General features: G+C 43.2%; 1 protein-coding gene across 3 annotated transcripts in view; it reads right to left on the bottom strand.

Annotated features, from left to right (window-relative positions):
* The window catches only part of LOC105567182 (serine/threonine-protein kinase 25), a 115579-nt gene that overhangs the window by 75208 nt on the left and 27426 nt on the right, over positions 1-12945 (bottom strand). The window contains exon 1 of one of the 3 annotated variants that reach the window (XM_012021817.1): positions 6145-6285. The exons of the other annotated variants lie outside the window; for them this stretch is intronic. The gene's annotated coding sequence lies outside the window, so the exon portion shown is untranslated. Of the gene's footprint in view, positions 1-6144; positions 6286-12945 lie in introns of those variants that run through there. 3 annotated transcript variants of the gene reach the window in all.

Raw genomic sequence — 12945 nt, forward strand, 5'->3', positions numbered from 1 at the left:
ATGACTTTGATAGGGTGCACTGTACGTAACTGTGTGCAGTTCGCACGTTTGTTCGTCTGTTGACTGTCCAGTCTACTGTCAAATCGCGAATGTGGCGTGTCATGTATAGAATCTACGAACGTGCTGCACATATCGAAACGCCGAAATGAGCATATCGAGACAAATGCACGCGAAGGCAGTACAGAGTCGCTAATAACAATAATTTGCAAACCATCCGAAAACGTTGAGCATCGTAAAAGATCATCGTGCAAGAATAATTACATCACGTCAGATTTATTATCGCAAATTTACTCTGTTTTCGCACAAAATATTCGCCGCATGAGATGCGACTCCTGAATGTACACCCACAGAACAAATTTCCGGATCCAATGCTGTTACACTTCAATGTATCATACAATAGGATCGGTGTAGCGCCAATCATATTTATTATAGAGAAAGGAATATTTTTATCTTAAGTGGAAAAATTCTAAAATCTAGAATAAAATTATAGCATGTGTCGTATTTTGTCGAATATCGCGGTGCCAACTTCGTGCGTCGTAAGACTGGGGGAAAATTGATTCTAAAATATATAAAGTTACTCTTGTCTCAATATAGTAAACTAATAAAGAATATTCTCAAACGTCGCCAGCAGTAATTAACTGCATCAGTGATTTTTATTGACCGTGTCTGGCGATTTTAATAATACAGAAAATTTATTGCGAAAAATATTACCTCAGCCAGGGACCTCCCTTCTCTCTAGGCAGGCGTCTCAACCAATTCGACCACCGAGGCATATGTCATCAAACCCTGGCTGATATTTTTCGCAATAAATTTTCAATATAGTAAGTCAATCTTTTTCAATTCGCCAGAGGAGAATAATAATTATTGACGTTATTTTGATATAGTCTTATTTTTATACTAAATGAGATTGTGAGAAATATAAAGGCGTCAAGAATAGTTTTTGTCTTGGTAACAGAAATCCTTTCTGAGGGTGTATTTATGTGGCGCACAGAGCGATGTGCGCTGCTCTAGAGCCGAAGATCCGAGTTGAAATCTGACACAAAATCGGTTTTTAGTTGATCGCCAGCTGTCGAAAAGTAATGGCAAACAACCGAGAGCAACAAAGCTCTCTATAGAACTGTTCAGTATCGGCGTTAAATTGTAAGTAAGCACGCAGATATATGCGGAGGAACACAACGTTCAGACACGAACGGAAGGAGAAGAGAAAATAATACGCAATTCGACCTGAGACAAATGATTTAGTTTCTCCAAGAGAGCATTTTCTTTCAATATTTTTAGCTGTCAAGATGTATTCGCATGGAAAGCCAACGCAGAAAGAGAAGAATACACAATACATATTTAGTTTATTCCCATCCGAAGGGAAAGAAAGGAAAGAAATACGCGAGCGTGAGATGGAAATTACCTGCTGTCGCTGCCGTCCGCTGGCTAAAGACTTGGGCCAATTAACGCGCGGATCTTCAGCCAGTCAGCAGTGACAGGGAATAGACCGCGGATTTCATATATTTTTCAATTAATATCGCGACCGAACAGCACTCTAAATTATAAATAGGTTGAAGAGAGATTGATAGGCTGGATTGAAGCACTTTATGAAAACGGACTCTTACTAATTACAGATTTTGCGCGTCGTAATTATAGCAGGATGCGACTGACAATTTTGCACGTTTCATGTAACGCTTTGCCGCGGCAAAAGCAGTCGATCTAATTTATGCATTTTGCCGACGATTTAACGACTTAACGAGATTGATAGAAATGACGATCGATACTTTCATCAGCGGAAATAGCAATCTAATGCGCCGGAGAGTGACGTTCATCTGGCTGTCCGACTGTCAGCCATCCGACGTATCCGCGGAATCCAAAGTATTCGGAAATAGACTCGTCTCCGACATCTCCTACCTGCTTCAAGCGCCGTCTAAAAATACGACCGAGTACATTCGCCGACAACGAGGGATCGATGACTGGGTATTTCGGCAAGTGTGCTCCTCGCGAACAAACAATAAAGCCGGCGGGTATAAAGGATCGATAGTGAATAAGTAATATTACACGATAAACAGAAGTAAAAATGGAGGTTGCTTCGGGCACACGTCGAGGTGGACGGTTTTGTCACGCAACATTAATTAGGCAAAGTAGTTACTTTCTTCGTTTATATAGCAAGGGGCAGCAAACAACGTAGTCTACGTATCAACGGCGTATTGATTTTGCCACTTGTGCCGTCGCACAAAGTTTCTCCGATAGCGCGATTAATCAATAACGGTAAGCTCGAGTTGTGCGAATTAATAAAGTTTCGCGCAGCGGTATCTGGAAAACTCGATTCCAAAAGCCGGGGATACGCGGAATTGCGCGATAACGCGGTGGCGATCTCGTATCATTTTTTCCGCCTCACTGCCCAGTTATTAGGCCATTTTTTTATCAGGCACGACCAATGGCCTGCAACGGCCTACAGCGGCCAATATCGTTTCCCTATTTGCGCGAGGACGCGCCATTAGAGCGGCAGGAACGGACGTGGGGGTCGATGGGTTTCGGAGAAACACGAAGAAAAATGGAAAACCGAGAGTCAGAGCCAGGCAGGAGAAATTTTTGAAAATAGCTCTCGAGCTCAATTTCCAGGTAGTTACCTACGCTACCCGATATAGCCTAATGGCTCGCGTGTCCCTAATGGGTAAAGAAACTCTCCACGCACGAAAAGCAACGATCGAAACTACTGCGCCGCTCGCACGGCTCGCACGGCTCGCACGGCACGCACGCACGCATTTACGGAAAATCAGATTTTGCAGAATTACCGGGGGGGAGATTGCGTCGGAGACGCACGGTTGTTACGTGAATTATGTGAAAATGTAGCGCGTGTGAGAAATTGAGATATTCATCAATGAGGCACATTTTATACGCGACTCTTCGACTGATTAATCGATTCGCCGCGGCGCGCAAACCCGTTCGCGCAAACGATACAAAAACTTCTCCGCGAGACAAGATATTTGCTCCATCCCGCGCTGCTTCGGCGGATCCACGTGCCGCGATTCGCAGGCAGCGCCTGAAAATCGAGGTCAAATTGGGAAACGAAAGATTAGATTTCAATCTAACTCGGGTCTGGATTCCACGTCGACGGATATAGCAGCTCGCACGTACTGTACACACGTTGTGCAAAGTACGGGCTTGAAAGTAAGCTGCGTAATTAATTCTTCGAAATCGTGACGAACTCCGCGGGACTCGCTGGAAAAAAGAAGAGGGAAAAAAAAGGCGCAAACCCGTCCTACCGCGCGAATATTCAAATGTCAGTACCGCAACCAGTTTCGCGGTGCTCTTCCGCGACGGAACTTGGCGTCGCGCTATCCACTTATTAGCGTTAGTTGCCCAACGGGTAAATTATACGCGGCCGCGATAGCCACGCCGACGGTTTTATACAGACGGATAATTTACGCTCTCGGAAAGTAGTCCATGATGTATTAGACGCATAAATATATCGAACAGGTATCTGTAGTTGTAGACCATTATTTGCTTTTTATCTGGGAGAAGGATGGAAACTTAAAACGCGAAGACAAATTGAACTCGCGATCAACCTCGCCGCGATAAGATGATCAGCGGCACGATTTTTTTCCCTTGTTTTCTTTTACACTATACTATGCAATTTACATTAATACATCTATGCGCTCTGTTAATACTCTATTATATTCTTCTATTGTACTCTTCTCGTCGCATCAAGTCGTTGGGAGAAATAAAGGTATCCTGACGGCGAAATCACGAGACTAATTACAAAAGTAGCCGATAATCAACGGGGCAGTCTTTTATTTCCTGGCAAAAGTAACGACGCTTGCGTTAAGAGCTCGGCAGTAAAACTGCCACGTGCTATTTCTTCGGGGGGTTTTTTTTTTACCGGGATGATATCGCGGAAGCTCCGAGTCTCCTGACGATACTTCTTTCGCTTTCGCACAGTTCGTGCGTTTCTACTTCATTCGAGGAAAACGCCAGACGCCCCCTGCAAGAGAGACTCCCAGCCCTCGACAACGCTCCGGCGCGGGTATTATCAAAGTTCTTCCCCATAGACACCGTAAATCTTTGTGGGTGGAAGGGAAGGCGGTTCCCGTGGTCGGGAGAGCCGACGCGGCACGACGAGACAAAGGAAACGCCGCTGCTAAAGCCACTTTATCCGAACTTATCGTGTTTCCCTGTAACCGGCCTGCCCACTTTCAGACACCGCGGCGCATCGCGCGTCTGCCTGAAAATTCAATTTGCAAAACGGTATCGCGCGCAATTTCCCACGTAATTCACTCGCCCGCGCCAGTCGTCCGACAACGCCGGTTGTTTCTATCGCCGCCTCATCCCCGTTATCCCTGTCCACGTCAGACGTTTATGGAAATATCGGTAACGTCGGTCATTAAAACGCGCGATAATGAGGCTATGCATGTAGCTCGAGGCTTCTCTCTCGATCGATATCTACAATTTCATTTCATTGTAGTGCACATGTATAATTTTAGTCGCGAGTGTTTTTCTCGGTGGCGAGTGCGGCGCAGAGAAACGTACGCTGCTTAGGGCTTAGGTTTCACAAACGTCGGTTAAAAGCTAACCGAAGATTAACTGATTCGCTGTCTCTTCCTAGAGAACAAGAGATAGAGAAAGATAGGGAGTCGACTGAACTCTCGTTAACAGTTAACCGACGTTTGTGAAACTGGCAGCCGAACGAAAAGACCCGAGTTCAAATCCACGGACACCGCTGGTTTTCTTCGCGATTTCCCGAAGGGAAGTGGCAACCACCGAGAATGTCCTGCCACACATACCCCTTTAGGGAGTATAGCCCTCCAGATTGGAGGTTTTCTTCGGCAAGATTAGCAGCCTACCGAAGGTGAAGTAAAACCAAGTGCTCAAAGTACCAGAACGAACTGGATAAAACGGGCTTTAAGCTTAATACTCGAGGAAGAAGGAGTATTTTTCTAATTTTTTGGAAATTCGGATTAAAGATGGCTGCGCAGCATCTCTAAACGTCGGTCGTGACGATGGGGGCCGTTGAGATTTCGTCAAATTGCGCGGACGGCCGCGTGAACGTCTTCGGATCGGAACTCGTTCCAGGGAATCGTCCGGTTCAAAATGCGAACGGAGATATCTCTGCCGGGGGGAGAGACGCGTTCGAAGTAAGGAACGGTCGCGTCACGCGACGCCCATCTCAACGAGTTGCGGAAATCAGCACCGATATAGTTAGATATCCCCTCGCTCTGTAACGCGTTACCCTCGCGGTGGTTTACGGGACACGAAACGGTTCCTGGCGTTACGTGCGGGATCCGATGATCCCTGGCACAAGAACGATGACCGTGAATTTATCGCAAGTGCACACAATGCGAGCCTTCGTGCAATTAACGTTCAAAGATTTTATCAGGGAAAACAGCCAGGCGTGTTCTTTCTGGCGATTACAATGTATTGCGACACGGATACACAAAATATTCGACCAAGATTCAGACTAATTGCACGGCATTTTATCGATTTAATGATCAAATCTTGCTCTCTGATTAAGTCCAACGAGCTGTATCTTTCGAGGATTCTCATTTCGGGATTGATCAACAGGAAATGCGGTGGCAAAAGTTGCTCCGCGAAAAAGTTCTGCATTTTCGCTTATGGGGAGGAAAGTTTCTGCTCAATCTTAGTCATCGGAAAAGCGATCGTACACGCCCGCTGTGATTTTTCGCGTTGCATGATCGGTCGGGGGTGAACCAGCATAATGAAGAAACGCCCATCTACGACTAGCCGTAACTCGCAATGTCACGTTCGTATACCAACCACGAGGATGACTCATACCGCATAACGTATTTGCGTAACAAAAAGCCGTATGCAAATGTGCAATACGTACATATGAATTGTTAATCTCCATCCATCAGACACAAGAGGATTCAAATAAAGAGTTATAAATATATCGGATGTGCCGGGCTGTAATCAATTGTTTTGATCGAGCGTCATTATCATTTTAATTAAACCGTTCAAGTGCGTACATATCGCTCTTTGTCACTGATGCTGAATAAATTGTATGCTCAATCGCAAACGTAATGTTAAGAAATTTCTTTTTTTTAAATATCTTACATATTTTTGGAGGTGAATATTTTCCGGCACACCCTCTCGAGTCGACGAAACCAATGAAATGAAATCACGAGCACGGCGTTCCCCAATTACCTCTCACGTTCTTTCCGTTGCTCGCGCGTTATCACGCGCCCCTTCGGGCAGGGGCAGCAGGTGCCTCTCGCACGGCTTGCCGGAGGAGGACAGCAGCGACGATACGATGTACTTAGGTGTCGCGTGCAGGGTGGTCGCGCGTCGACTGAGAGCTTCCCTCTTTCGGAGGGACCGAATCCGCAAGGAACGACAACGGCGACGCCGCGTCGCGACGCAACCCCTTAACGGCCAGCCAACCATCCGGCCAGCCGCCCCTAGCCGCCGCCGTCGCCACCCCCGAATGCATCCCCACCGCGTCGGCGATTATCGAGAGAGGGGATACGTGTATCGCCACGCGGCCGACAAACTGGTGGGGGTGTCTGCTGGTGGAATTACTTCGTTCGGTAAAAAACACCCTCTCTCTCTCTCTCTCTCTCTTGCTCGCTCGCTCGCTCTACCCCTCCTCGTTCGGAGGGATGAAAAATTACGAGGGAGGACGCACGGGGCCGATGTACCGAGAGCATGAAGGTCGAGACGGCGGTGCAGATAAATCAAAATTCGTGGCTGAGCGGGTTAGTACGGATTTTTCGGCGTGGCTGGCGAGAACATGGCATTGGTTATGTATAAGTTAGAACGAGGGTGCGGCGCGCCGGAAGAAATGCCTGACATTTGAGAGCGTAAAACTGTGCAGCGCGGTCTTCACCTTCCGCAATTTACAACGCTCAACGGTAATGGTTTGTATAATTGCTGCGAAGTAAATACATAGAATCCTATTGCAGTCGGAGATTATTTTCATAGTTTAATGATTTTAATTTCGGATAATTTAAATAAAATTATTTTAAGAAGGTTTAAAAATATTATAAACTTTTACTGCACTTTCTGTTTACGACTTTTAACACTGTTATTCCAAATTCTGGCAATTCTCGAAAAAATACAGCGATTTTATGTTATAATCTGAAATTATTTATAGAATATAATCTTCGGGCTAAAAGGTTACTTTTATGACAATTGAATTTTACAAAGAGTGATCGACGAGGGCAAAACAACGAGGAGATCAAGATAGCAGAAAGAGAATAAATTAAAATTCATCGCACACGCTACTGATTTGGAAAACAGCTGATAATCAGTTACCGTGAATTTCATTATTAACCTACTAAACTATGTCGAAACAAAAATAGAAGGAGTATTGGTTTTATAAACATAACGTAAAAGCATAAAAATAAAAACTAAATATACGCAAATATACGTAACGTATATTGCAGAGAAAAGTTTACTGCATAAATTTTGCGGACGAGAATGCATAAAATCGTAAACAAATATGCGAATAAAAATATTGACAGTATGAAAAACACCAAATTTAATATCCGGACAATGCGTAAAGCGGCTATTGGTTACTTAAATTTTTATAAATCCGACAACGTTTCGTTATGTATCTCTTAATGCGATACTACTTGAAAGACTAAAAGAAGCACGAGGACATGAACTCGCAAACAAGAAGTTTCTTTCTGTCTAGAAAAGTTCATAACGGCACCATAGAGACGGAAGAGAGTGGTAAGAGGCGAAAAACTAAAGCTAATATGTCAGAGAGCAAATGTTACGAGCGTGACCGCGAGACAATTAAGTTTTGAATAAGTAGTACAGAAAAAAAACAGCGCGTCACAGTGAAAATAGTAACACATTTCGACCAATTTAACATGCGACAGAAGTCGCGGGAGAAATTACATATACGAAAAGCTACGATTTCTGTAAAAATAATTTTTTCAAAGTGCGCAATATTGCACAAATAATTTGAAAAATCTGTATAAAGAATAACATAAAAAAAACATTATCGAATGTAATGAAACATGATGCACCGTATAATCGAGCAGGGTTCTCTCGAGGGAACTTGGAGTATTCCGAGAAATAAGATTGATATTTTATCAGATAAAACTTTTAGATAACTTTGTTAAAAATGCGATAATTGCGAAATTTGCTCGCGAGGTCGAGCGCCGTAGCGTCGCGAAGCCATCGTTTTTGCACGCTGTCGGGAGCGACGAGGGAGATAAATTAGAAGCCGTCGAGATAGGCGGCGCAAAGTAAGGAGAACGAAATCCATATCAGTCGTCAGAGCTTGACAATTTCCTCAGGGCGCGCGTCAAAACGACACCGCGAGGATTCTTGGGTGGCTGCACGACGCGGTGGAAAATGCAAGGGATTGATGATACCGCGGTGCATCCAACCCGTTGACGCGAAATAAGTTTCGGAAATAAAGCTCGGCTGGAGGAGTATACCCAGTCTCCGCGTCATTCATAAACTTCGACGCAGCAACGATAATAATTTCGAGTAGAAAATATTCGAACAGTGAAATGCAATTGTTGAAACAGTCGTAACACATCGAATATGAAATATTAAATATCCCGCCTTAAATTGTCGCGATCCATATTTTTGTCTTATTTCACGCGACTGAAGAGCCCGAAATTAGCGAGCGATATAAATGTACGAAATAAATTTCGAAAAATAGAAAAGGAATAAAAGACCAGAAGAGAGCACTGCATCACTGATTTGCATAAAGCGAAGTGCTCGCGGATTACAATCTCGGAGGACACGCTCCGCATCTTAGACTCTCTTCCCACGGGACGACTTCTCGCGAATAAGAGATAACCGTCGTTTCGAAAAATCCCGCCGGGATTGCAGATTGCGATGTAGCGCGCGAAAAAAAATATATAGGCGTAGTTTTCAGCCTATCGCTTTTATTCAATGCGAGACCGAGAATGCGGAAAAAACATACCAGAATGAAGTTCTGTGGGGCGACGGTCGAAGACCAACCTCGCTTTGTAAATCAAGCACGAAAAACCGGTTCTCTCGAGTGCAGCGGAGGATCTTACGGTGCATTCAAGGCGCAGGCAAGGAAGTTGAACGGGTGGATCGACGGACGGGTTGATCGAACGATCGTGTCAAGGAGGTACAAGTACGATGAGTCGTCGGTGCCGCGTTGTGCACCGTCTAATTTCGTGCGATTCCGCGCCCGTGCGTAAACACCGTTTAAATTCGGACAAGCACTTATTTTCCTCGCCGAATTGCTCTCGGATTCGTTAAACATTCACGATGTACTTACGTCCACAAAGTACGGATACTAATTTGACGTAATGTAAGAGAAAATTTCCAAACTTGTTCGCTATTTCTTCGGGTTGTAAGGCACACTAGATCCCCCTTTTATTATATCTTTTATGTATATGCAACAAGAGCGTGATGACCCGCAAGTTAAAAACTGCCCCTCACCGTGGTCAATTTTTTACGTTTTATATGAGCCGAGAGTGTTCAAACTAACTTTCGCATTCGCGAATTATGTGGAAACTTTCTTGAAAGCCCGCGGTGACTACGAAATTACGCGCTGGTATAGTCATTGGATGGGAGTTTTATATTCGAAATCCCTAACGTGGCGCTGAACCTAATACAAAGCTTTAAATATGACCCACTTCTCTCCGAGTATGATTCACAGAATAGTACAATGATAGTAGAGTTTACTTCGCAGACAAGAGACGAATTCGTCCAAGTTGAAATTACCTCGGTAATTTACAAAACACAATTCCCTGATTTATATCACCGACATTTCATCGTCATATCGTGATTTACGTGTCAATAATAATCGCAAAGGAACTACGTTAAAAAGTAACGTGAATGTAGCTCTTCATTGGTGGTGTAATAAATTTTTAAACACATGTCGAATAATTATTGATTCGTTCTCGTACGTAAATTACATATTGCTATACAGATCCTTCGTGTATTTTATACAATTAGACAACACAAGCGCGCACTTTGCCATTTGCCCTCTCTAAAAATTCGCATGGTTTGACAGCTGTAAATAACACAACTGAAGCATGTCGTATCGCACAAGCAAGAGAGCCAATCAGCATCTCGGAAAAGCGACAACGAAACTTCGAGACTTTAGACTTAACACGCCTTTTTTATATAGGGACTAGAAATGACAAAACGCGCGCAGTTTGTGATTGGGCTTCGTATATTATTAAGAATTTTTACACATGCAAAGAAGTAATTGTATGCGCAACGTCAAATTAAAATAAAAAGTAATTTAACACTCACTGATACGATTCGCGACAGCAGAGACGTTGTGCATCGTTCACTATATATGTTGTACTGTAAAAATACAAATATGTATATGATTATTATAGATTAATTATGTAAAGTCGAAATTATTATAGTAAATTTACTTTATATTTTATATTTTTTAAATAGATATTTATTAACATAATTATATTGAATACTGAAAAGGTCCTTCTTTTAAATATAAACTCAAAAAATTGTACGCGTACGGTTTTGTCTCTAACACTTATTCGAATCCTCGTTCGAATCATTTGAATAAGTCAAATAAAAATACAGAACAAATGTTGTATTTCGCACAAGTAGCAAGTAACATAAGAATGTAAGATACCTCACCATTTCTCCGTCGTTGCCCGATGCCTCCTTGGCCCCCTCATCCTCTCAGATTTCCTTGTGGCACTCACACAACACTCACTCGCGAAATTTCGGACACTCCCGTACGCGATGTGAAATACCGCGAAACGCACGAAAAACAATTTGATTCGGAAGAATAGGATAATGGATAAAACACTATTGAATTGGCGATATAAAACGCAACGCGAGCACCGGAGGCATAATCTGCGGTAATAATATGCGATATTTTACAGTCTTTGTCATTCAAACTAATGCTCGAGATAAGTTATGTGAACAAAATTTCCAGCGATAAATAGTAGTTATTAATTGCAACAGTTCATCGAGATCATTTACATAATGTAACGACGTGCAATAAGCGATTTTCTGTACTTCCTGCCCGTTCGAGTTGCGAAGAACGACAGAGCGACTTACAGCGCGAACGCCGAAGTAGCACAAATTTCTCTCTTTTCCCGAAAATGGAACAGATTACACGAAATCGATAGACAATTAAAAGCGCGGTGCGTAAACGAGATGTAACCGCGACAAAGTATCACAGTACACATTCAAATTTTAGACGAGTTAGTCTCGTGAAATATGTATACGTTGATAAAGAGCCGTCGCCTCAACACGCAATCCGTTTCTCGTTACAAGTTGTCGAAACTTAGTAATTAGTCAAGGAACGTTACTTGTTACTAATGAAGGTGTGCAAATCAATAGTGTTTTATCCCTGCGTTGATCGCGATCGAGTCCTGGAAGCCGATAACGGAAAAGTAATAACACGCACGGAGCGACTCTCGCCACTGCTTGCCGGCCCGACGTTCGGCGAGCGAATGAGAGCGCGGCGACCTTCAGGTACACGAAGGCACGCAAAAACATCGTACGTCACCGCGCCGAGAGACAAACACCAAAAAAACGTTGAGAATTCGTTGTCCCGCTTAATCGTCGTACGATACCGCGCCGAGTGAAAAACAACAAAAAAACGTTGAGAATTCGTTGGCCTGCCTACGCAAAATTCCGTACTTAATATTTTACATTACTTTGTTCCGTGGCTGTTACTACGTTTTGTGTATTATTCTGCGGACTTATTGGTATTTATTAAATTAACGGGCTTTTCGTGACTTTTATAGTTTATAGAGGATTATATGCAATTTGCGTGTAATCTAAAAATTAGAATGAAACGAGTAAATATGTTACTTCGAATACGGCGAGCTGATCGGTTATCGATGGCAGTGTACTGGATTTGCGTGTCGATTGTCCGGCTCGATTACTCATCGAAATCGCGAGAGTATTAGCTCGAGCGGATAATGCGACGGCTAAAGCTCTGCGCAAGCACGCTGCTTGGACCACAATCGAGAATCGCGGCCTGTGGATATTCGAGCGTCGTCCGGATATCGGCCGTTCCCTCGCAGCCGAGACAAGGGATTGACGTTAAGTATGTTAAATTAATTAACGTTCATTAATGCTTCCCCGAGGATTGTAGGAACGGCGAACGAACGTGGAATACAGTGCACGGATTACCGCGTCCCTCGACGAGAGCCCATTAAAAACTACCGGAGCTATTTATTGCGTTGTCCATGCGAACACACGCGCGGTCGCGCATAATTGCCCCGTTGTTAGGAAAAAGAAAACTAATTTTGTCTCCCCTAGCTGGCCGTCACACGCGCGGGGAAGAACATAATCGTCTCTGTCGAAAGTTAACTCTTTGCTGTAATGGAAATGCCGAGCCACCATACACGACGGCTGATCCATCAAAGATAAACGTGCCCGCGCGTGAAACTTTGATGAATCGACCCATTACAATGCGTACTTCCAAGAGGATTCAATCGGTATTCCTTAACTTGATTGCTCCGATTCAGAATTCACGGATCATAGAAAGAATTATATATTCTACGATATATTATTAGACACAATCGAGATCTTCATTTGTTACAACTTGCTAGCAATTTATATCATTAAAATTTAGTTGGGTAAAAAATTAACTTACAGATTTTCTTTAAACTTGCGGCAAAACTAATTTAAATATTAATACGTATAGGTGTAAAATTTGGATTTGTTTTACCGCATAGTTTCCGAGATATAATCACTAAAAATTAACTGTTTTTAACATTTCGCTTATCGCCATTGGCTGCTGAGGTAGAAAACCTGACACTTGGACATGTCAGTAGCAAAGAATCTATAAGGATTGAAACACAAAAGTCGAGCAAAAGTAGGTGAATGTTTGAAGAAGTGCATGTTTAAATTTCAACAACGCTGACCGTACGGTATTAGAGTATGATAAATCCAAAGAAAAATTTAGCTACATAAGTTTTGTGCGCGGTAAAGCTTTTCGCTTTTGCTCTAACACTTTCTTTTTTATAAAACGCCCTTTATATCGTAACGGATTTTCCATTT

Source organism: Vollenhovia emeryi, unplaced genomic scaffold (genome assembly GCF_000949405.1).
Source record: "Vollenhovia emeryi isolate VEMERY1.0 unplaced genomic scaffold, V.emery_V1.0 DF939140.1, whole genome shotgun sequence".
In the NCBI taxonomy this organism is placed as follows: Eukaryota; Metazoa; Arthropoda; class Insecta; order Hymenoptera; family Formicidae; genus Vollenhovia; species Vollenhovia emeryi.